Consider the following 25,299-nt stretch of genomic DNA (forward strand, 5'->3'; position numbering starts at 1 on the left):
TAACTCGAATGTTCGCAAGTCGGGGACTATCTGTATCCATATAACCGTATTAAATATTATTGCTGTTGGTTGACGATACGCCTAAAACATGAAAAGGTGCATTTTTTTTTATATATTAGGCTGCCTGTCCACTGCGTTACCCGAAGCAATAATCCGGCGTTACTATGGAAAGCGCAGCTGTAGCATCCATGAGCGGAGAATCATAGCGATTCTCCGCTCGCAGGATCTAAATCGCAGCATGCCGCGATTCTCCACGGTGAGTCTCTGTCAGATAGGCTCACTGCAGAGAACTGACAGCAGCCCCCCTACTCCCTCGCAGCGGAATATTGCCGTGCACAGGGGGCCTTTGTCATATCTCGGATCCTCTGTGTGCACCAGCTATCAATAGACATCCCTGATAGTGTGCGCTGGCAGCATTATGCCATAAATAGCATATACATACTTTGGCGACTTCCAATCCCATATTGAAATGAGCATATTTAATTGGTAGAGTGGGCAGCACTTACAAAGTCCACCATAACAAAGTCATCCTGGGGTACTTCATTGCTTGAGCAGGAGCTCTGCAAACTGCGAGCATCTGGGGTCACCTCTTCCGGAGTCTCAGGACAAACCACCTGGAATAAAAGAAAAAAATGAAACCATGTAACATAAATCAGTGGAAAATCGGTACGTCAATCCTTATGAGCTAGAACACTCATAGCACTAAAGTACTAGGATCAGGGGTGAGGACATACCATGTGGTCGGTGTCCTCCACATCAATCAGTCTGGGTGCAAACACAGCGAATGGTATATCTGTGCTGGCATAAGTGACCTGAGAATAGATCAGAAACAATTCATGCTTTTCACAGTGTGTATATAGCAATGGGCAGTGGTTTAACTCATTCTCTCCTAGGTCGTGGCAGCTATGCATTTAATGTGAGCCACTGACACAGGAGCTTTTACTACGGCACCCAGAACTTTGAAGGACACCACTGTACATGCGCTGGCGTCTGCAATAACACACACTGCTACATGCAGTACATGGCTGGTGAGTAATGGAAATCATGGCTGGCAGAAACTGTCATGAGAAGACAGACGAGTTGGCCCTATAACGTCTCACATAGCACCAATAACCCACTTTGGGAATTTCATCCATTGACATTTTAGCAAAAAGGAGAGACTCACACATATGGACACCAAAGAGTGTGAAGAACGCATACGTGTGGGAGGTGACCTACAACAATTGTGTGACTGCATTACCCTTCTAGGAACCATGAATACCAATAGGACACAATCGTTATAAATAGGAGATCTTTGTCTGTAAGGCTGCCTTCACAAGTGGCGGATTTGCAACACATTCTTTACAGTAGAAATAAACCTGCACTATTTAGTGTAAATCCGCAGCAGATCTCACCCTATTGATTTGAATTAAAGCAAAAAGGTGAAATCTTGTACAGATCTGCACCAAAACCTCTATCAAATGGTGCAGATTTTGACGTGGATATTTCTGCTCTGTAAAACCCGCAGGACATCCCTGTGTGAACGCAGCCTTATGAGGAATTATACTCACAGTACAACACATTTGTATTACTAGCATTTTGGCTGCAAGGAGCCCATAACAGGTTGAAGTTCTGATGCTTGATGTATGGTTTCTATTTTTTATGTTTTTTACTAGTTTTTTTAAAACATTTTTTTTAATAGTTTTTGTTCATTAAACTATACTTTTCTAGAATCTAAGATTCAGGAAGCTTTGAATTAGTTTTGTTTCTTGCTTTAAACAACCTTCCGGAAGAACAAAATTCTGTCTCAGAACCAGAAGGGGGCATATTACCTACAGCTGTTTTTCTCTGCTGTCCCTCCCTCCACGGATTCCAGGTCCTGTTTTCAGTCATCCAAGATGGCCGACAATCTTTAGACTACCTAATTCCCACAGTGCATTGGTAGTGTTAGACTACCAATGCACTATACCTGCTCTCTGATTGGCCAGAACAGGTATCATGATCAACATTAGGTAGACAGAAAATTGATCCTGCCATCTTGGACAGCCGAAAAGAGGGCCCAAAACGTGCGAATTGGAGTACTGGCAGAGAAGAACAACTGTAGGCAATAAATCCCCTGTTCCGAAATTGCAGGGTTGCTTTAAGGTTACCATTTTCTATGTGGATAACATAGTATTAAGCCAGTGCACTTGGCTCCTGGCTTTTGCCTGATAGTCTAAGAACCAAATGAGGCCATATCCTTAAGGGGTTAATAGGATCAGCACAGACATCCACTTGGACATCCTCTAAAGCTGTGTTCACTCACCTGAGGGGAAGGTTTTTCCACAAAAGCCCCAACTTTACGGGTGAAAAGAAAAGCAAGGATAACTGTAAAAACTAAGTCACAGTAAGATTGGAAGGTCTATGGACTCATAGGCTGAGGACTTACCTGCTGGAGGTAGTGCCAGTTACATGTGATGGTGAAGTCAAAACCGCTCTGTCATGATCTGCTTGAGTACCATGTGCAGGTTGGGCAGTAATATTGGGCAACCCACCCTCCTTTCCTGGCACCATCATCTATTAATACAAAAAAAAAAATGGGTTAACGAACAATTAGGACCTTGGAGTTACACTCTTCACTATATATAAGGAAACTTGCTGCTGGAATTCATAATTCTGGCTGCTCACTATACCCCTGACTGACTACAGACCAGAATTTCACAGCGGCAGTGTGAGTCCAAGAATTGTGTATATCGAGAAGCTTACTTGGTTGGACCTTAAGGAATCCTAAAATATAACTTTTATTCGAATTAATTAAAAAGGTATAGAAGGACAAACATATACATGTATTTACAAAAAGAGAAAGGATTGTTGAAAAGAATCCGTTTAGAGCCACTAAAGCACTAAGATAACGACTGATTTGGTTAAGTTCCAATGGTGGGCGCTCAACCAACTAGTTCAATCAGTCCAGAACGTAACAGATATCTTGGTTGTTTACAGTGATTACAGCGCAGGTGTCTACCCGATAGCTGGGTGACTACTACAAGGAGACCTAGACGGTAAGTTTATCCCTACGCGTTTCCCCCATTAAAGGGTTCCTCAGGGGCAAGAAAAATTGGATGATTCTAGTCGTAATGAACCGGATAGTGGCTTAGAAGATTAATATATAGAGAGATTAGCTTTAGTCAGACCAGATAGTGGCTAAAAAAGTTGCATATCTGAGTAAGAGCATAATAGCAATCCAAAAGATGGATAGGCAATCAATCCCCCACGTTGATAAGGACTAGTATGATAGAATAAGAAGTCCTAATCTCAGTCATGCCGTTATATTCTAATGCATGTGATCCAAACTGAACCCTCCACTAAGATATCTGGAGTAAGTATCATGCCAGCTGGTCACTGAAATAAAGCTCAGCCAGAAACTAGATATAACCCAAACTGGATAATAACTTCTAGTGCAGCTAAATAGCTAACGGTGCAAGCTAGATCCAAAATGAAAACTAAATAAATGAAAAAAACCGCGGCATGTCAGCCCTGGTGGTGGACTAACCGGTTCATTACGACTGGAATCATCCAACTTAGTGCTTTAGTGGCTCTAAACGGATTATTTTCAACAATCCTTTCTCTTTTTGTAAATACATGTATATGTTTGTCCTTCTATACCTTTTTAATTAATTAGAATAAAAGTTATATTTTAGGATTCTTTAAGGTCCAACCAAGTAAGCTTGACTGACTACAGACCATTTATGCCTGCTAATGGACAAGTCACCTTGGAAATTTTTAATTCCTGCAGTTGTTGGCCCATTACATTCTGTTTAACCCGATACAGAAATTAAGGGAGATGTCAGGGAGTTTTTTTTCCTTTCACTCTACACTATTGATGATCTGCCACTTGGGATACATACCGATCAGCTGTTCGCCGGGCCTGCTGACAGCGCTGGAAGCAAGTAGCACTGTCAACATTGCAGCAACCCGGGTTGGTACTTCATTGAATCAATGCTGTACCTGCAGTACCATCACCGACCACTGCAATACGGACAGCACTATCTGCTTCCAAGGCTGTTCACACTGACAGCAGTCCAGAAAACAGCAGATGAGAGGGGATCCCGAGTGGCGGACCCCCACTGTTAAACTACTGATGACTTATCCTGAGGATAGATTATCAACAGTAAAAGTCCTGAACAACCCATTTAAGCAAATCTGCTAATACAAGTATATTCAGGAATGGTTAGGAATGCTGTTTCCTTATACGGAGTTGAGAACACAGCTCCAAGTTGTGGAAACACACTTTAAACCTTGGATTCAAGCAGGATTCTTTGCAAGGGCTCACACTTCAAAATAAGCTGGCGCATCTTTTGGCCGCCGATGATCCAGAAGAGCACATCTATGCCAGCTATGAGCCGGTGTAGATTTGTGTGTTATGATTTGAAATGATAGTAAATGTGTTGCTCCACAGGAGGCCCCACCCTCCCAATAAGCCCCTCCAACTTACCAGAATAAAATAGTCACAAATTACTGAACAAATTTGATGTGCGCCATAACCTGCAACTTACTTTTTTGATGCCACAAAATTGGCATAAAACCTTTAATAAATGACTCCCATCCCATTGTCTTAATACAGAGGCCACCACTGACCTTGGATTCCTCATGTAGCTACTCTGGCCAATCAGAGTGGGTGTAGTACACCAATAGTTGAACACTACCAATGCACGGTGGGTATTAGGTGCATCTAGGGATACAATCATTATTGCAACATATTCCATGTGCTCCATTCTCTAGATAGGCCTTAGGATAAAAACCACCATAGAACTAATGAGACTTGAAGAAAACATTTCCAGAATAGCTAGCACAGCATGTTGGTTCTAATCTACCCCATGACCACAGTTTACTACAAAGTTATCAGCTTCAGAGCAGCCGGCTTTATCCATCAGCTCCCCGCAGCAGCACAAGCTTAGGGGGAAAAGCAGAATCAATACATGATCCCCATCCAAATTTTCCTCCCATTGATCTGGATGCACTAGAGCTTAGGACAGATAAACTCTCTGTGATGCCATTATTCACGTTACCAGAACCCATGAGATTCGCCACCTCCCCATAAACGTGTTTCATTAATCCTATTCTTGTGCATTAAGCCCGTCTCCTCCTCCCGAGGAGTACCTGGTATGGAAGGGTAGCGCTCACTCCAGCAGCCAAGGCCACAGGGTAGCCCAGCTCTGAGGATGCAGCTCCAAGGACAGTTGGCTGGTAAGAAAGGCGAGAGCTGTACAGCTAGAAAGCGATGAGAGAAAGGAAGAGATAAAGAGATGGAAGAAAGGAAACGCAAGATTAATAAGCAATTATCACACTCCCTTATGCTTTGCTCAATGTGAAGCTGTATGAAGAGATTGTGGCTAGGACTTGTGATCCAACTCACGTTAAAGGAATATTAACCTTATATTTAAATGGGTTTTCCGGAAGGTTGGGTTTTTTTTTTGCTTTTAAGTCATCAAGTAGGAAAAGAAGAATGTTATCAATATAATTCATTCACTATTTCTGCTGCATCATACTATCCATGGGAACATGTATACCGAATGTACTAAAAGTACCCCAAGAGCCGTGTCTGTACTCATTAGCCAATGCAGGAAAGACAATTCTGGGTCGTTTTGCACTTTGTCTACTACAACAGAGGGGCAGATATAACAGACATGCACATTGGCTGCTGCATTTTAACCCCTTAGTGACGAAGCCTGTTTGCGCCTTAGTGACGGAGCCAAATTTTGGAAATCTGACATGCGTTGTTCAACGTAGCATAACTCCGTAAAGGCTTTACATATCCAAGTGATTCTGACATTGTTTTTTCGCCACATGTTGTACTTGATTTTCGTTGTAAAAAGAGACCTATAATAATATTTATTAAAAGCGCCAAAATTGGGAAAATTTTGAAAAAATTGTCATTTTTTCACATTTTCAACTGTAATATCTTAAATATGTCCAAACATACTGTACACATTTTTGATAAGATATATATTTCCATCTGTTTACTTTATTCTGAATGCACATTTGAAAAACTTTTGTGTTTTTTTAACCATTTATAGGACATACAAATTTAACATTACTTTTCAGCATTTTGAGGAACACTTTGTTTTCCTGCACCAAGCCAAGTTTGCAAAGGCTCATTAGTGTCAGAATAATAGATACTCCCCCCCAAATGACCCCATTTTAAAAACTACACCCCTTAATGTATCCACTGAGGGGTGTCATGAGTATTTTGACCCCACAGTTGTTTTCAGGAATTAATTAAATTTAGAGGAGAAAAAATAAAATGTCATTTTTTGCAAATATGTCATTTTAAAGACATATTTTTTCCTATAGTGCCCATGAAAATGAGGATTTACACCCCAAAATGGATACCCCCGTTTCTCCCGTGTTCAGAAATATAGCCATTGTGGTCCTCATCTTATGTCTGGATGCACAACGGGACCCAAAATGAAAGGAGTAGTCGGTGTCTTTCAGAACATAAATTTTGCTTGAAGGCGTTTTAGGCCCCATAGCACATTTGTAGGGCTCTTGAGCGGCCAAAACCAAAGAGAACCCCCACAAGTGACCCCATTTTGAAAACTACACCCCTTAACCAATTTATCTAGAGGTGTACTGCCCATTTTGACCCCACAGTTTTTCGGCACCCCCTTTCAGCACCCCCAGCACCCCGACGGGGCTGCTGCGAGCTACCTGCCCTTTCGGGGCTGCTGCGGGCTACCTGCCCTTTCGGGGCTGCTGCGGGCTACCTGCCCTTTCGGGGCTGCTGCGGGCTACCTGCCTTTTTCGGGGATGCTGCGGGCTACCTGCCTTTTTCGGGGCTACTGCGGGCTACCTGCCCTTTCGGGGCTGCTGTGGGCTACCTGCCTTTTTCGGCCGGGGAATGCTGCGGGCTACCTGCCCTTTTGGGAATGCTGCGGGCTACCTGCCTTTTTCGGCCAGGGAATGCTGCGGGCTACCTGCCTTTTTCGGCCGGGAAATGCTGCGGGCTACCTGTCTTTTTCGGCCGGGGAATGCTGCGGGCTACCAGCCTTTTTCGGCCGGGGAATGCTGCGGGCTACCTGCCTTTTTCGGCCGGGGAATGCTGCGGACTACCTGCCTTTTTCGGCCGGGGAATGCTGCGGGCTACCTTAGCCTTTTCGGCACCCGCAGCACCCCCGCCGGGGAATGCTGCGGGCTACCTTAGCCGGCGGGGAATGCTGCGGGCTACCTTAGCCTTTCTCGGCACCCGCAGCAACCCCCGCCGGGGAATGCTGCGGGCTACCTTAGCCTTTCTCGGCACCCGCAGCAACCCCCGCCGGGGAATGCTGCGGGCTACCTTAGCCTTTCTCGGCACCCGCAGCAACCCCCGCCGGGGAATGCTGCGGGCTACCTTAGCCTTTCTCGGCACCCGCAGCAACCCCCGCCGGGGAATGCTGCGGGCTACCTTAGCCTTTCTCGGCACCCGCAGCAACCCCCGCCGGGGAATGCTGCGGGCTACCTTAGCCTTTCTCGGCACCCGCAGCAACCCCCGCCGGGGAATGCTGCGGGCTACCTTAGCCTTTCTCGGCACCCGCAGCATCCCCCGCCGGGGAATGCTGCGGGCTACCTTAGCCTTTCTCGGCACCCGCAGCATCCCCCGCCGGGGAATGCTGCGGGCTACCTTAGCCTTTCTCGGCACCCGCAGCAACCCCCGCGGGGGAATGCTGCGGGCTACCTTAGCCATTTTCGGCACCCGCAGCAACCCCGCCGGGGAATGCTGCGGCCTACCTTAGCCTTTTTCGGCATGCGCAGTTTTCGGCACCCGCAGCACCCCCGCTGGGGAATGCTGCGGGCTACCTTAGCCTTTTTCGGCACTCGCAGCACCCCCGCCGGGGAATGCTGCGGGCTACCTTAGCCTTTTTCGGCACCCGCAGCAACCCCGCCGGGGAATGCTGCGGGCTACCTTAGCCTTTTTCGGCACCCGCAACAACCCCGCCGGGTAATGCTGCGGCCTACCTTAGCCTTTTTCGGCACCCGCAGCAACCCCGCCGGGGAATGCTGCGGCCTACCTTAGCCTTTTTCGGCACGCGCAGTTTTCGGCACCCGCAGCACCCCCGCCGGGGAATGCTGCGGGCTACCTTAGCCTTTTTCGGCACTCGCAGCACCCCCGCCGGGGAATGCTGCGGGCTACCTTAGCCTTTTTCGGCACCCGCAGCAACCCCGCCGGGGAATGTTGCGGGCTACCTTAGTCTTTTTCGGCAGCCGCAGCAATCCCGCCGGGGAATGCTGCGGGCTACCTTAGCCTTTTTCGGCACCCGCAGCAACCCCGCCGGGGAATGCTGCGGGCTACCTTAGCCTTTTTCGGCACCCGCAGCACCCCCGCCGGGTAATGCTGCGGCCTACCTTAGCCTTTTTCGGCACCCGCAGCACCCCCGCCGGGGAATGCTGCGGCCTACCTTAGCCTTTTTCGGCACGCGCAGTTTTCGGCACCCGCAACACCCCCGCCGGGGAATGCTGCGGGCTACCTTAGCCTTTTTCGGCACCCGCATGCGGGCTACCTTAGCCTTTTTCGGCACCCGCAGCGACCCCGCCGGGGAATGCTGCGGGCTACCTTAGCCTTTTTCGGCACCCGCAGCGACCCCGCCGGGGAATGCTGCGGGCTACCTTAGCCTTTTTCGGCACCCGCAGCGACCCCGCCGGGGAATGCTGCGGGCTACCTTAGCCTTTCTCGGCACCCGCAGCAACCCCCGCCGGGGAATGCTGCGGGCTACCTTAGCCTTTCTCGGCACCCGCAGCAACCCCCGCCGGGGAATGCTGCGGGCTACCTTAGCCTTTCTCGGCACCCGCAGCAACCCCCGCCGGGGAATGCTGCGGGCTACCTTAGCCTTTCTCGGCACCCGCAGCAACCCCCGCCGGGGAATGCTGCGGCTACCTTAGCCTTTCTCGGCACCCGCAGCATCCCCCGCCGGGGAATGCTGCGGGCTACCTTAGCCTTTCTCGGCACCCGCAGCAACCCCCGCCGGGGAATGCTGCGGGCTACCTTAGCCTTTCTCGGCACCCGCAGCATCCCCCGCCGGGGAATGCTGCGGGCTACCTTAGCCTTTCTCGGCACCCGCAGCAACCCCCGCCGGGGAATGCTGCGGGCTACCTTAGCCTTTCTCGGCACCCGCAGCAACCCCCGCGGGGGAATGCTGCGGGCTACCTTAGCCTTTCTCGGCACCCGCAGCAACCCCCGCGGGGGAATGCTGCGGGCTACCTTAGCCTTTTTCGGCACCCGCAGCAACCCCGCCGGGGAATGCTGCGGCCTACCTTAGCCTTTTTCGGCATGCGCAGTTTTCGGCACCCGCAGCACCCCCGCTGGGGAATGCTGCGGGCTACCTTAGCCTTTTTCGGAACCCGCAGCACCCCTGCCGGGGAATGCTGCGGGCTACCTTAGCCTTTTTCGGCACTCGCAGCACCCCCGCCGGGGAATGCTGCGGGCTACCTTAGCCTTTTTCGGCACCCGCAGCAACCCCGCCGGGGAATGCTGCGGGCTACCTTAGCCTTTTTCGGCACCCGCAGCACCCCCGCTGGGGAATGCTGCGGGCTACCTTAGCCTTTTTCGGCACCCGCAGCACCCCCGCCGGGGAATGCTGCGGCCTACCTTAGCCTTTTTCGGCACGCGCAGTTTTCGGCACCCGCAACACCCCCGCCGGGGAATGCTGCGGGCTACCTTAGCCTTTTTCGGCACCCGCATGCGGGCTACCTTAGCCTTTTTCGGCACCCGCAGCGACCCCGCCGGGGAATGCTGCGGGCTACCTTAGCCTTTTTCGGCACCGGCAGCGACCCCGACGGGGAATGCTGCGGGCTACCTTAGCCTTTTTCGGCACCCGCAGCAACCCCGCCGGGGAATGCTGCGGGCTACCTTAGCCTTTTTCAGCAAGCGCAGTTTTCGGCACCCGCAGCACCCCCGCCGGGGAATGCTGCGGGCTACCTTAGCCTTTTTCGGCACCCACAGCACCCCCGCCGGGGAATGCTGCGGGCTACCTTAGCCTTTTTCGGCACCCGCAGCACCCCCGCGCGGGGAGTGCTGCGGGCTACCTTGGCCTTTTTCGGCACCCGCAGCACCCCCGCGCGGGGAATGCTGCGGGCTACCTTAGCCTTTTTCGGCACCCGCAGCACCCCCGCGCGGGGAATGCTGCGGGCTACCTTAGCCTTTTTCGGCACCCGCAGCACCCCCGCGCATGGAATGCTGCGGGCTACCTTAGCCTTTTTCGGCACCCGCAGCACCCCCGCGCGGGGAATGCTGCGGGCTACCTTAGCCTTTTTCGGCACCCGCAGCACCCCCGCGCGGGGAATGCTGCGGGCTACCTTAGCCTTTTTCGGCACCCGCAGCACCCCCGCGCGGGGAATGCTGCGGGCTACCTTAGCCTTTTTCGGCACCCGCAGCAACCCCGCCGGGGAATGTTGCGGGCTACCTTAGTCTTTTTCGGCAGCCGCAGCAATCCCGCCGGGGAATGCTGCGGGCTACCTTAGCCTTTTTCGGCACCCGCAGCAACCCCGCCGGGGAATGCTGCGGGCTACCTTAGCCTTTTTCGGCACCCGCAGCAACCCCGCCGGGGAATGCTGCGGGCTACCTTAGCCTTTTTCGGCACCCGCAGCACCCCCGCCGGGTAATGCTGCGGCCTACCTTAGCCTTTTTCGGCACCCGCAGCACCCCCGCCGGGGAATGCTGCGGCCTACCTTAGCCTTTTTCGGCACGCGCAGTTTTCGGCACCCGCAACACCCCCGCCGGGGAATGCTGCGGGCTACCTTAGCCTTTTTCGGCACCCGCATGCGGGCTACCTTAGCCTTTTTCGGCACCCGCAGCGACCCCGCCGGGGAATGCTGCGGGCTACCTTAGCCTTTTTCGGCACCCGCAGCGACCCCGCCGGGGAATGCTGCGGGCTACCTTAGCCTTTTTCGGCACCCGCAGCGACCCCGCCGGGGAATGCTGCGGGCTACCTTAGCCTTTCTCGGCACCCGCAGCAACCCCCGCCGGGGAATGCTGCGGGCTACCTTAGCCTTTCTCGGCACCCGCAGCAACCCCCGCCGGGGAATGCTGCGGGCTACCTTAGCCTTTCTCGGCACCCGCAGCAACCCCCGCCGGGGAATGCTGCGGGCTACCTTAGCCTTTCTCGGCACCCGCAGCAACCCCCGCCGGGGAATGCTGCGGCTACCTTAGCCTTTCTCGGCACCCGCAGCATCCCCCGCCGGGGAATGCTGCGGGCTACCTTAGCCTTTCTCGGCACCCGCAGCAACCCCCGCCGGGGAATGCTGCGGGCTACCTTAGCCTTTCTCGGCACCCGCAGCATCCCCCGCCGGGGAATGCTGCGGGCTACCTTAGCCTTTCTCGGCACCCGCAGCAACCCCCGCCGGGGAATGCTGCGGGCTACCTTAGCCTTTCTCGGCACCCGCAGCAACCCCCGCGGGGGAATGCTGCGGGCTACCTTAGCCTTTCTCGGCACCCGCAGCAACCCCCGCGGGGGAATGCTGCGGGCTACCTTAGCCTTTTTCGGCACCCGCAGCAACCCCGCCGGGGAATGCTGCGGCCTACCTTAGCCTTTTTCGGCATGCGCAGTTTTCGGCACCCGCAGCACCCCCGCTGGGGAATGCTGCGGGCTACCTTAGCCTTTTTCGGAACCCGCAGCACCCCTGCCGGGGAATGCTGCGGGCTACCTTAGCCTTTTTCGGCACTCGCAGCACCCCCGCCGGGGAATGCTGCGGGCTACCTTAGCCTTTTTCGGCACCCGCAGCAACCCCGCCGGGGAATGCTGCGGGCTACCTTAGCCTTTTTCGGCACCCGCAGCACCCCCGCTGGGGAATGCTGCGGGCTACCTTAGCCTTTTTCGGCACCCGCAGCACCCCCGCCGGGGAATGCTGCGGCCTACCTTAGCCTTTTTCGGCACGCGCAGTTTTCGGCACCCGCAACACCCCCGCCGGGGAATGCTGCGGGCTACCTTAGCCTTTTTCGGCACCCGCATGCGGGCTACCTTAGCCTTTTTCGGCACCCGCAGCGACCCCGCCGGGGAATGCTGCGGGCTACCTTAGCCTTTTTCGGCACCCGCAGCGACCCCGACGGGGAATGCTGCGGGCTACCTTAGCCTTTTTCGGCACCCGCAGCAACCCCGCCGGGGAATGCTGCGGGCTACCTTAGCCTTTTTCAGCAAGCGCAGTTTTCGGCACCCGCAGCACCCCCGCCGGGGAATGCTGCGGGCTACCTTAGCCTTTTTCGGCACCCACAGCACCCCCGCCGGGGAATGCTGCGGGCTACCTTAGCCTTTTTCGGCACCCGCAGCACCCCCGCGCGGGGAGTGCTGCGGGCTACCTTGGCCTTTTTCGGCACCCGCAGCACCCCCGCGCGGGGAATGCTGCGGGCTACCTTAGCCTTTTTCGGCACCCGCAGCACCCCCGCGCGGGGAATGCTGCGGGCTACCTTAGCCTTTTTCGGCACCCGCAGCACCCCCGCGCATGGAATGCTGCGGGCTACCTTAGCCTTTTTCGGCACCCGCAGCACCCCCGCGCGGGGAATGCTGCGGGCTACCTTAGCCTTTTTCGGCACCCGCAGCACCCCCGCGCGGGGAATGCTGCGGGCTACCTTAGCCTTTTTCGGCACCCGCAGCACCCCCGCGCGGGGAATGCTGCGGGCTACCTTAGCCTTTTTCGGCACCCGCAGCAACCCCGCCGGGGAATGTTGCGGGCTACCTTAGTCTTTTTCGGCAGCCGCAGCAATCCCGCCGGGGAATGCTGCGGGCTACCTTAGCCTTTTTCGGCACCCGCAGCAACCCCGCCGGGGAATGCTGCGGGCTACCTTAGCCTTTTTCGGCACCCGCAGCAACCCCGCCGGGGAATGCTGCGGGCTACCTTAGCCTTTTTCGGCACCCGCAGCACCCCCGCCGGGTAATGCTGCGGCCTACCTTAGCCTTTTTCGGCACCCGCAGCACCCCCGCCGGGGAATGCTGCGGCCTACCTTAGCCTTTTTCGGCACGCGCAGTTTTCGGCACCCGCAACACCCCCGCCGGGGAATGCTGCGGGCTACCTTAGCCTTTTTCGGCACCCGCATGCGGGCTACCTTAGCCTTTTTCGGCACCCGCAGCGACCCCGCCGGGGAATGCTGCGGGCTACCTTAGCCTTTTTCGGCACCCGCAGCGACCCCGCCGGGGAATGCTGCGGGCTACCTTAGCCTTTTTCGGCACCCGCAGCGACCCCGCCGGGGAATGCTGCGGGCTACCTTAGCCTTTCTCGGCACCTGCAGCAACCCCCGCCGGGGAATGCTGCGGGCTACCTTAGCCTTTCTCGGCACCCGCAGCAACCCCCGCCGGGGAATGCTGCGGGCTACCTTAGCCTTTCTCGGCACCCGCAGCAACCCCCGCCGGGGAATGCTGCGGGCTACCTTAGCCTTTCTCGGCACCCGCAGCAACCCCCGCCGGGGAATGCTGCGGCTACCTTAGCCTTTCTCGGCACCCGCAGCATCCCCCGCCGGGGAATGCTGCGGGCTACCTTAGCCTTTCTCGGCACCCGCAGCAACCCCCGCCGGGGAATGCTGCGGGCTACCTTAGCCTTTCTCGGCACCCGCAGCATCCCCCGCCGGGGAATGCTGCGGGCTACCTTAGCCTTTCTCGGCACCCGCAGCAACCCCCGCCGGGGAATGCTGCGGGCTACCTTAGCCTTTCTCGGCACCCGCAGCAACCCCCGCGGGGGAATGCTGCGGGCTACCTTAGCCTTTCTCGGCACCCGCAGCAACCCCCGCGGGGGAATGCTGCGGGCTACCTTAGCCTTTTTCGGCACCCGCAGCAACCCCGCCGGGGAATGCTGCGGCCTACCTTAGCCTTTTTCGGCATGCGCAGTTTTCGGCACCCGCAGCACCCCCGCTGGGGAATGCTGCGGGCTACCTTAGCCTTTTTCGGAACCCGCAGCACCCCTGCCGGGGAATGCTGCGGGCTACCTTAGCCTTTTTCGGCACTCGCAGCACCCCCGCCGGGGAATGCTGCGGGCTACCTTAGCCTTTTTCGGCACCCGCAGCAACCCCGCCGGGGAATGCTGCGGGCTACCTTAGCCTTTTTCGGCACCCGCAGCACCCCCGCTGGGGAATGCTGCGGGCTACCTTAGCCTTTTTCGGCACCCGCAGCACCCCCGCCGGGGAATGCTGCGGCCTACCTTAGCCTTTTTCGGCACGCGCAGTTTTCGGCACCCGCAACACCCCCGCCGGGGAATGCTGCGGGCTACCTTAGCCTTTTTCGGCACCCGCATGCGGGCTACCTTAGCCTTTTTCGGCACCCGCAGCGACCCCGCCGGGGAATGCTGCGGGCTACCTTAGCCTTTTTCGGCACCCGCAGCGACCCCGACGGGGAATGCTGCGGGCTACCTTAGCCTTTTTCGGCACCCGCAGCAACCCCGCCGGGGAATGCTGCGGGCTACCTTAGCCTTTTTCAGCAAGCGCAGTTTTCGGCACCCGCAGCACCCCCGCCGGGGAATGCTGCGGGCTACCTTAGCCTTTTTCGGCACCCACAGCACCCCCGCCGGGGAATGCTGCGGGCTACCTTAGCCTTTTTCGGCACCCGCAGCACCCCCGCGCGGGGAGTGCTGCGGGCTACCTTGGCCTTTTTCGGCACCCGCAGCACCCCCGCGCGGGGAATGCTGCGGGCTACCTTAGCCTTTTTCGGCACCCGCAGCACCCCCGCGCGGGGAATGCTGCGGGCTACCTTAGCCTTTTTCGGCACCCGCAGCACCCCCGCGCATGGAATGCTGCGGGCTACCTTAGCCTTTTTCGGCACCCGCAGCACCCCCGCGCGGGGAATGCTGCGGGCTACCTTAGCCTTTTTCGGCACCCGCAGCACCCCCGCGCGGGGAATGCTGCGGGCTACCTTAGCCTTTTTCGGCACCCGCAGCACCCCCGCGCGGGGAATGCTGCGGGCTACCTTAGCCTTTTTCGGCACCCGCAGCACCCCCGCGCGGGGAATGCTGCGGGCTACCTTAGCCTTTTTCGGCACCCGCAGCACCCCCGCGCGGGGAATGCTGCGGGCTACCTTAGCCTTTTTCGGCAAGCGCAGTTTTCGGCACCCGCAGCACCCCCGCCGGGGAATGCTGCGGGCTACCTTAGCCTTTTTCGGCACCCGCAGCGACCCCACCGGGGAATGCTGCGGGCTACCTTAGCCTTTTTCGGCACCCGCAGCGTCCCCGCCGGGGAATGCTGCGGGCTACCTTAGCCTTTTTCGGCACCCGCAGCGACCCCGCCGGGGAATGCTGCGGGCTACCTTAGCCTTTTTCGGCACCCGCAGCGACCCCGCCGGGGAATGCTGCGGGCTACCTTAGCCTTTTTCGGCACCCGCAGCGACCCCGCCGGGGAATGCTGCGGCCTACCTTAGCCTTTTTCGGCACCCGCAGCGACCCCGCCGGGGAATGCTGCGGCCTACCTTAGCCTTTTTCGGCAAGCGCAGTTTTCGGCACCCCGCAGCACCCCCCCCCCGGGGAATGCTGCGGCCTACCTTAGCCTTTTTCGGCACCCGCAGCACCCCCGCCGGGGAATGCTGCGGGCTACCTTAGCCTTTTTCGGCACCCGCAGCACCCCCGCCGGGGAATGCTGCGGGCTACCTTAGCCTTTTTCGGCGCCCGCAGCACCCCCGCTCGGGGAGTGCTGCGGGCTACCTTAGCCTTTTTCGGCGCCCGCAGCACCCCCGCGCGGGGAGTGCTGCGGGCTACCTTAGCCTTTTTCGGCGCCCGCAGCACCCCCGCGCGGGGAGTGCTGCGGGCTACCTTAGCCTTTTTCGGCGCCCGCAGCACCCCCGCGCGGGGAGTGCTGCGGGCTACCTTAGCCTTTTTCGGCGCCCGCAGCACCCCCGCGTGGGGAGTGCTGCGGGCTACCTTAGCCTTTTTCGGCGCCCGCAGCACCCCCGCGCGGGGAGTGCTGCGGGCTACCTTAGCCTTTTTCGGCGCCCGCAGCACCCCCGCGCGGGGAGTGCTGCGGGCTACCTTAGCCTTTTTCGGCGCCCGCAGCACCCCCGCGCGGGGAGTGCTGCGGGCTACCTTAGCCTTTTTCGGCGCCCGCAGCACCCCCGCGCGGGGAATGCTGCGGGCTACCTTAGCCTTTTTCGGCGCCCGCAGCACCCCCGCGCGGGGAATGCTGCGGGCTACCTTAGCCTTTTTCGGCGCCCGCAGCACCCCCGCGCGGGGAATGCTGCGGGCTACCTTAGCCTTTTTCGGCGCCCGCAGCACCCCCGCGCGGGGAATGCTGCGGGCTACCTTAGCCTTTTTCGGCGCCCGCAGCACCCCCGCGCGGGGAATGCTGCGGGCTACCTTAGCCTTTTTCGGCGCCCGCAGCACCCCCGCGCGGGGAATGCTGCGGGCTACCTTAGCCTTTTTCGGCACCCGCAGCACCGCCGCCGGGGTATGCTGCGGGCTACCTTAGCCTTTTTCGGCACCCGCAGCACCGACGTCGGGGAATGCTGCGGGCTACCTTAGCCTTTTTCGGCACCCGCAGCACCCCCGCCGGGGAATGCTGCGGCCTACCTTAGCCTTTTTCCGCACACGCAGCACCCCCGCCGGGGAATGCTGCGGCCTACCTTAGCCTTGTTCCGCACACGCAGCACCCCCGCCGGGGAATGCTGCGGGCTACCTTTGCCGTTTTCGGCACACGCAGCACCCCCCCCCCCCCCCCGGGGAATGCTGCGGGCTACCTTAGCCTTTTTCGGCACCCGCAGTACACCCCCTTTCCCCCCCCCCGGGGAATGCTGCGGGCTACCTCAGCCTTTTTCGGCACCCGCAGTACCCCCCCGCCGGGGAATGCTGCGGGCTATCTTAGCCTTTTTCGGCACACGCAGCACCCCCGCCGGGGAATGCGGCGGGCTACCTTAGCCTTTTTCGGCACCCGCAGCACCCCCGCCGGGGAATGCTGCGGGCTACCTTAGCCTTTTTCGGCACCCGCAGCACCCCCGCCGGGGAATGCTGCGGGCTACCTTAGCCTTTTTCGGCACCCGCAGCAACCCCGCCGGGGAATGCTGCGGGCTACCTTAGCCTTTTTCGGCACCCGCAGCAACCTCGCCGGGGAATGCTGCGGCCTACCTTAGCCTTTTTTTTGGCACCAGCAGCACCCCCGCCGGGGAATGCTGCAGCCTACCTTAGCCTTTTTCGGCAAGCGCAGTTTTCGGCACCCGCAGCACCCCCGCCGGGGAATGCTGCGGCCTACCTTAGCCTTTATCGGCACCCGCAGCACCCCCCCCCCCCCACCCCCGGGGAATGCTGCGGGCTACCTTAGCCTTTTTCGGCACCCGCAGTACCCCCCCCCCCCCTCCGGGGAATGCTGCGGGCTACCTTAGCCTTTTTCGGCACACGCAGTACCCCACCCCCCCACCCCCCCTGGGGAATGCTGCGGGCTACCTCTTAGCCTTTTTCGGCACCCGCAGTACACCCCCCCCGGGGAATGCTGCGGGCTACCTTAGCCTTTTTCGGCACCCGCAGCACCCCCGCCGGGGAATGCTGCGGGCTACCTTAGCCTTTTTTGGCACCCGCAGCACCCCCGCCGGGGAATGCTGCGGGCTACCTTAGCCTTTTTCGGCACCCGCAGCACCCCCGCCGGGGAATGCTGCGGGCTGCCTTAGCCTTTTTCGGCACCCGCAGCAACCCAGCCGGGGAATGCTGCGGGCTACCTTAGCCTTTTTCGGCACCCGCAGCAACCCCGCCGGGGAATGCTGCGGGCTACCTTAGCCTTTTTCGGCACCCGCAGCACCCCCGCCGGGGAATGCTGCGGCCTACCTTAGCCTTTTTCGGCACCCACAGCACCGTCGGGGAATGCTGCGGCCTACCTTAGCCTTTTTCGGCAAGCGCAGTTTTCGGCAGCCGCAGCACCCCCGCCGGGGAATGCTGCGGGCTACCTTAGCCTTTTTCGGCACCCGCAGCACCCCCGCCGGGGAATGCTGCGGGCTGCCTTAGCCTTTTTCGGCACCCGCAGCACCCCCGCCGGGGAATGCTGCGGGCTACCGTAGCCTTTTTCGGCACCCGCAGTAACACCCCCCACCCCCACCCGGGGAATGCTGCGGGCTACCTTAGCCGTTTTCGGCACCCGCAGCAACCCCGCCGGGGAATGCTGCGGCCTACCTTAGCCTTTTTCGGCACCCGCAGCAACCCCGCCGGGGAATGCTGCGGGCTACCTTAGCCCTTTTCGGCACCCGCAGCAACCCCGCGGGGGAATGCTGCGGGCTACCTTAGCCTTTTTCGGCATCCGCAGCAACCCCGCCGGGGAATGCTGCGGGCTACCTTAGCCTTTTTCGGCACCCGCAGCAACCCCGCCGGGGAATGCTGCGGGCTACCTTAGCCTTTTTCGGCACCCGCAGTACCCCCCCCCCCCCCCCCGGGGAATGCTGCGGGCTACCTTAGCCTTTTTCGGCACCCGCAGTACCCCCCCCCGGGGAATGCTGCGGGCTACCTTAGCCTTTTTCGGCACCCGCAGCACCCCCGCCGGGGAATGCTGCGGGCTACCTTAGCCTTTTTCGGCACCCGCAGCACCCCCGCCGGGGAATGCTGCGGGCTACCTTAGCCTTTTTCGGCACCCGCTGCAACCCAGCCGGGGAATGCTGCGGGCTACCTTAGCCTTTTTCGGCACCCACAGCACCCCCGCCGGGGAATGCTGCGGCCTACCTTAGCCTTTTTCGGCACCCGCAGCACCCGCGCCGGGGAATGCTGCGGCCTACCTTAGCCTTTTTCGGCAAGCGCAGTTTTCGGCAGCCGCAGCACCCCCGCCGGGGAATGCTGCGGGCTACCTTAGCCTTTTTCGGCACCCGCAGCACCCCCGCGCGGGGAATGCTGCGGGCTACCTTAGCCTTTTTCGGCACCCGCCGCACCCCCGCGCGGGGAATACTGCGGGCTACCTTAGCCTTTTTCGGCACCCGCAGCACCCCCGCGCGGGGAATGCTGCGGGCTACCTTAGCCTTTTTCGGCACCCGCAGCACCCCCGCGCGGAGAATGCTGCGGGCTACCTTAGCCTTTTTCGGCACCCGCAGCACCCCCGCGCGGGGAATGCTGCGGGCTACCTTAGCCTTTTTCTGCACCCGCAGCACCCCCGCTGGGGAATGCTGCGGGCTACCTTAGCCTTTTTCGGCACCCGCAGCACCCCCGCCGGGGAATGCTGCGGGCTACCTTAGCCTTTTTCGGCACCCGCAGCACCCCCCCCCCCCCCGAGGAATGCTGCGGGCTACCTTAGCCTTTTTCGGCACCCGCAGCACCCCCACCGGGGCATGCTGCGGGCTACCTCTTAGCCTTCTTCGGCACACGCAGTACCCCCCCCCTCCCCGGGGAATGCTGCGGGCTACCTTAGCCTTTTTCGGCACCCGCAGCACCCCCGCCGGGGAATGCTGCGGGCTACCTTAGCCTTTTTCGGCATCCGCAGCAACCCCGCCGGGGGATGCTCCGGGTTACCTTAGCCTTTTTCGGCACCCGCAGCACCCCCGCCGAGGAATGCTACGGGCTACCTTAGCCTTTTTTGGCACCCGCAGCAACCCCGCCGGGGGATGCTGCGGGCTACCTTAGCCTTTTTCGGCACCCGCAGCACCGCCGCCGGGGAATGCTGCGGGCTACCTTAGCTTTTTTCGGCACCCGCAGCTACCCCGCCGGGGAATGCTGCGGGCTACCTTAGCCTTTTTCGGCACCCGCAGCAACCCCGCCGGGAATGCTGCGGGCTACCTTAGCCTTTTTCGGCACCCGCAGCAACCCCGCCGGGGAATGCTGCGGGCTACCTTAGCCTTTTTCGGCACCCGCAGCACCCCCGCCGGGGAATGCTGCGGCCTACCTTAGCCTTTTTCGGCAAGCGCAGTTTTCGGCACCCGCAGCACCCCCGCCGGGGAATGCTGCGGGCTACCTTAGCCTTTTTCGGCACCCGCAGCACCCCCGCGCGGGGAATGCTGCGGGCTACCTTAGCCTTTTTCTGCACCCGCAGCACCGCCGCCGGGGTATGCTGCGGGCTACCTTAGCCTTTTTCGGCACCCGCAGCACCGCCGCCGGGGAATGCTGCGGGCTACCTTAGCCTTTTTCGGCACCCGCAGCACCCCCGCCGGGAATGCTGCGGGCTACCTTAGCCTTTTTCGGCACCCGCAGCACCCCCGCGGGGAATGCTGCGGGCTACCTTAGCCTTTTTCGGCACCCGCAGCACCCCCGCCGGGGAATGCTGCGGCCTACCTTAGCCTTTTTCGGCAAGCGCAGTTTTCGGCACCCGCAGCACCCCCGCCGGGGAATGCTGCGGGCTACCTTAGCCTCTTTCGGCACCCGCAGCACCCCCGCCGGGGAATGCTGCGGTCTACCTTAGCCTTTTTCGGCACCCGCAGCACCCCCGCCGGGAAATGCTGCGGGCTGCCTTAGCCTTTTTCGGCACCCGCAGCAACCCCGCCGGGGAATGCTGCGGGCTACCTTAGCCTTTTTTCGGCACCCGCAGCACCCCCGCCGGGGAATGCTGCGGCCTACCTTAGCCTTTTTCGGCAAGCGCAGTTTTCGGCACCCGCAGCACCCCCGCCGGGGAATGCTGCGGGCTACCTTAGCCTTTTTCGGCACCCGCAGCACCCCCGCCGGGGAATGCTGCGGGCTACCTTAGCCTTTTTCGGCACCCGCAGCCCCCCTGCCGGGGTATGCTGCGGGCTACATTAGCCTTTTTCGGCACCCGCAGCACCGCCGCCGGGGTATGCTGCGGGCTACCTTAGCCTTTTTCGGCACCCGCAGCACCGCCGCCGGGGAATGCTGCGGGCTACCTTAGCCTTTTTCGGCACCCGCAGCACCCCCGCCGGGGAATGCTGCGGGCTACCTTAGCCTTTTTCGGCACCCGCAGCACCCCTGCCGGGGAATGCTGCGGGCTACCTTAGCCTTTTTCGGCACCCGCAGCACCCCCGCCGGGGAATGCTGCGGGCTACCTTAGCCTTTTTCGGCAAGCGCAGTTTTCGGCACCCGCAGCACCCCCGCCGGGGAATGCTGCGGGCTACCTTAGCCTTTTTCGGCACCCGCAGCACCCCCGCTGGGGAATGCTGCGGGCTACCTTAGCCTTTTTCGGCACCCGCAGCACCCCCGCCGGGAAATGCTGCGGGCTGCCTTAGCCTTTTTCGGCAAGCGCAGTTTTCGGCACCCGCAGCACCCCGCCGGGGAATGCTGCGGGCTACCTTAGCCTTTTTCGGCACCCGCAGCACCCCGCCGGGGAATGCTGCGGTCTACCTTAGCCTTTTTCGGCACCCGCAGCACCCCCGCCGGGAAATGCTGCGGGCTGCCTTAGCCTTTTTCGGCACCCGCAGCAACCCCGCCGGGGAATGCTGCGGGCTACCTTAGCCTTTTTCGGCACCCGCAGCACCCCCGCCGGGGAATGCTGCGGCCTACCTTAGCCTTTTTCGGCAAGCGCAGTTTTCGGCACCCGCAGCACCCCCCGCCGGGGAATGCTGCGGGCTACCTTAGCCTTTTTCGGCACCCGCAGCACCCCCGCCGGGGAATGCTGCGGGCTACCTTAGCCTTTTTCGGCACCCGCAGCCCCCCCGCCGGGGTATGCTGCGGGCTACCTTAGCCTTTTTCGGCACCCGCAGCACCGCCGCCGGGGTATGCTGCGGGCTACCTTAGCCTTTTTCGGCACCCGCAGCACCGCCGCCGGGGAATGCTGCGGGCTACCTTAGCCTTTTTCGGCACCCGCAGCACCCCCGCCGGGGAATGCTGCGGGCTACCTTAGCCTTTTTCGGCACCCGCAGCACCCCTGCCGGGGAATGCTGCGGGCTACCTTAGCCTTTTTCGGCACCCGCAGCACCCCCGCCGGGGAATGCTGCGGGTTACCTTAGCCTTTTTCGGCAAGCGCAGTTTTCGGCACCGGCAGCACCCCCGCCGGGGAATGCTGCGGGCTACCTTAGCCTTTTTCGGCACCCGCAGCACCCCCGCTGGGGAATGCTGCTGGCTACCTTAGCCTTTTTCGGCACCCGCAGCACCCCGCCGGGGAATGCTACGGGCTACCTTAGCCTTTTCGGCACCCGCAGCAACCCCGCCGGGGAATGCTGCGGGCTACCTTAGCCTTTTTCGGCACCCGCAGCAACCCCGCCGGGAATGCTGCGGGCTACCTTAGCCTTTTTCGGCACTCGCAGCAACCCCGCCGGGGAATGCTGCGGCCTACCTTAGGCTTTTTCGGCACCAGCAGCACCCCCGCCGGGGAATGCTGCGGCCTACCTTAGCCTTTTTCGGCAAGCGCAGTTTTCGGCACCCGCAGCACCCCGCCGGGGTATGCTGCGGGCTACCTTAGCCTTTTTCGGCACCCGCAGCACCGCCGCCGGGGTATGCTGTGGGCTACCTTAGCCTTTTTCGGCACCCGCAGCACCGCCGCCGGGGAATGCTGCGGGCTACCTTAGCCTTTTTCGGCCCCCGCAGCACCCCCGCCGGGGAATGCTGCGGGCTACCTTAGCCTTTTTCGGCACACGCAGCACCCCCGCCGGGGAATGCTGCGGGCTACCATAGCCTTTTTCGGCACCCGCAGCACCCCGCCGGGGAATGCTGCGGGCTACCTTAGCCTTTTTCAGCACCCCCGCCGGGGAATGCTGCGGGCTACCTTAGCCTTTTTCGGCACCCGCAGTTTTCGGCACCCGCAGCACCCCTGCCAGGGAATGCTGCGGGCTACCTTAGCCTTTTTCGGCACCCGCAGCAACCCCGCCGGGGAATGCTGCGGGCTACCTTAGCCTTTTTCGGCACCCGCAGTACTCCCCCCCGGGGAATGCTGCGGGCTACCTTACCCTTTTTCGGCACCCGCAGTACCCCCCCCCCCCCGGGGAATGCTGCGGGCTACCTTAGCCTTTTTCGGCACCCGCCGCACCCCCGCGCGGGGAGTACTGCGGCTACCTTAGCCTTTTTCGGCACCCGCAGCACCCCCGCGCGGGGAATGCTGCGGGCTACCTTAGCCTTTTTCGGCACCCGCAGCACCCCCGCGCGGAGAATGCTGCGGGCTACCTTAGCCTTTTTCGGCACCCGCAGCACCCCCGCGCGGGGAATGCTGCGGGCTACCTTAGCCTTTTTCTGCACCCGCAGCACCCCCGCCCGGGAATGCTGCGGGCTACCTTAGCCTTTTTCGGCACTCGCAGCACCCCCGCCGGGGAATGCTGCGGGCTACCTTAGCCTTTTTCGGCACACGCAGCAACTCCGCCGGGTAATGCTGCGGGCTACCTTAGCCTTTTTCGGCACCCGCAGCACCCCCGCCGGGGAATGCTGCGGTCTACCTTAGCCTTTTTCGGCAAGCGCAGTTTTCGGCACCCGCAGCACCCCCGCCGAGGAATGCTGCGGGCTACCTTAGCCTTTTTCGGCACTCGCAGCACCCCCGTCGGGGAATGCTGCGGGCTACCTTAGCCTTTTTCGGCACCCGCAGCACCCCCGCCAGGGAATGCTGCGGGCTACCTTAGCCTTTTTCGGCACCCGCAGCACCCCCGCCGGGGAATGCTGCGGGCTAACTTAGCCTTTTTCGGCACCCGCAGCACACCCCCCCCCCCTCCCCCCGGGGAATGCTGCGGGCTACCTTAGCCTTTTTCGGCACCGGCAGTACCCCCCCGGGGAATGCTGCGGGCTACCTTAGCCTTTTTCGGCACCCGCAGCAACCCCGCCGGGGAATGCTGCGGGCTACCTTAGCCTTTTTCGGCACGCGCAGTTTTTCGTCACCCGCAGCACCCCCGTCGGGGAATGCTGCGGGCTACCTTAGCCTTTTTCGGCACCCGCAGCACCCCCGCCGGGGAATGCTGCGGGCTACCTTAGCCTTTTTCGGCACCCGCAGTTTTCGGCACCCGCAGCACCCCCGCCGGGGAATGCTGCGGGCTACCTTAGCCTTTTTCGGCACCCGCAGCACCCCCGCCGGGGAATGCTGCGGGCTACCTAAGCCTTTTTCGGCACCCGCAGCACCTCCGCCGGGAAATGTTGCGGTCTACCTTAGCCTTTTTCGGCACCCGCAGTTTTCGGCACCCGCAGCACCCCCGCCGGGGAATGCTGCGGGCTACCTTAGCCTTTTTCGGCACCCGCAGCACCCCCGCCGGGGAATGCTGCGGGCTACCTAAGCCTTTTTCGGCACCCGCAGTTTTCGGCACCCGCAGCACCCCCGCCGGGGAATGCTGCGGGCTACCTTAGCCTTTTTCGGCACCCGCAGCACCCCCGACGGGGAATGCTGCGGGCTACCTTAGCCTTTTTCGGTACCCGCAGCAACCCCGCCGGGAAATGCTGCGGGCTACCTTAGCCTTTTTCGGTACCCACAGCTACCCCGCCGGGGAATGCTGCGGGCTACCTTAGCCTTTTTTGGCACCCGCAGCAACCCGGCGGGGAATGCTGCGGGCTACCTTAGCCTTTTTCGGCACCCGCAGCACCCCCCCCCCCCCCCCGGGGAATGCTGCGGGCTACCTTAGCCTTTTTCGGCACCCGCAGCACCCCCCCCCCCCCCCCCGGGGAATGCTGCGGGCTACCTTAGCCTTTTTCGGCACCCGCAGTACCCCCCCCCCCCAGGGAATGCTGCGGGCTACCTTAGCCTTTTTCGGCACCCGCAGTACCCCCCCCCCCCAGGGAATGCTGCGGGCTACCTTAGCCTTTTTTAGCACCCGCAGCAACCCCGCCGGGGAATGCTGCGGGCTACCTTAGCCTTTTTCGGCACACGCAGCAACCCCGCCGGGTAATGCTGCGGGCTACCTTAGCCTTTTTCGGCACCCGCAGCACCCCCGCCGGGGAATGCTGCGGTCTACCTTAGCCTTTTTCGGCAAGCGCAGTTTTCGGCACCCGCAGCACCCCCGCCGAGGAATGCTGCGGGCTACCTTAGCCTTTTTCGGCACCCGCAGCACCCCCGTCGGGGAATGCTGCGGGCTACCTTAGCCTTTTTCGGCACCCGCAGCACCCCCGCCAGGGAATGCTGCGGGCTACCTTAGCCTTTTTCGGCACCCGCAGCACCCCCGCCGGGGAATGCTGCGGCCAACCTTAGCCTTTTTCGGCACCCGCAGCACCCCCGCCGGGGAATGCTGCGGCCAACCTTAGCCTTTTTCGGCAAGCGCAGTTTTCGGCACCCGCAGCACCCCCGCCGGGGAATGCTACGGGCTACCTTAGCCTTTTTCGGCACCCGCAGCACCCCCGCCGGGGAATGCTGCGGGCTACCTTAGCCTTTTTCGGCACCCGCAGCACCCCCGCCGGGGAATGCTGCGGGCTACCTTAGCCTTTTTCGGCACCCGCAGCACCCCCGCCGGGGAATGCTGCGGGCTACCTTAGCCTTTTTCGGCACCCGCAGCACCCCCGCCGGGGAATGCTGCGGGCCACCTTAGCCTTTTTCGGCACCCGCAGCACCCCCGCCGGGGAATGCTGCGGGCCACCTTAGCCTTTTTCGGCACCCGCAGCACCCCCGCCGGG

The 25,299-nt window shown here is 60.3% G+C and overlaps 1 pseudogene; it reads right to left on the reverse strand.

Moving 5' to 3' along the window:
- Nucleotides 1-25,299, reverse strand: part of LOC136605009 (autophagy-related protein 13-like) — a 55,084-nt pseudogene that overhangs the window by 5,644 nt on the left and 24,141 nt on the right.

The sequence above is a fragment of the Eleutherodactylus coqui genome, unplaced genomic scaffold, assembly GCF_035609145.1.
Source record: "Eleutherodactylus coqui strain aEleCoq1 unplaced genomic scaffold, aEleCoq1.hap1 HAP1_SCAFFOLD_167, whole genome shotgun sequence".
Taxonomy (NCBI): domain Eukaryota; kingdom Metazoa; phylum Chordata; class Amphibia; order Anura; family Eleutherodactylidae; genus Eleutherodactylus; species Eleutherodactylus coqui.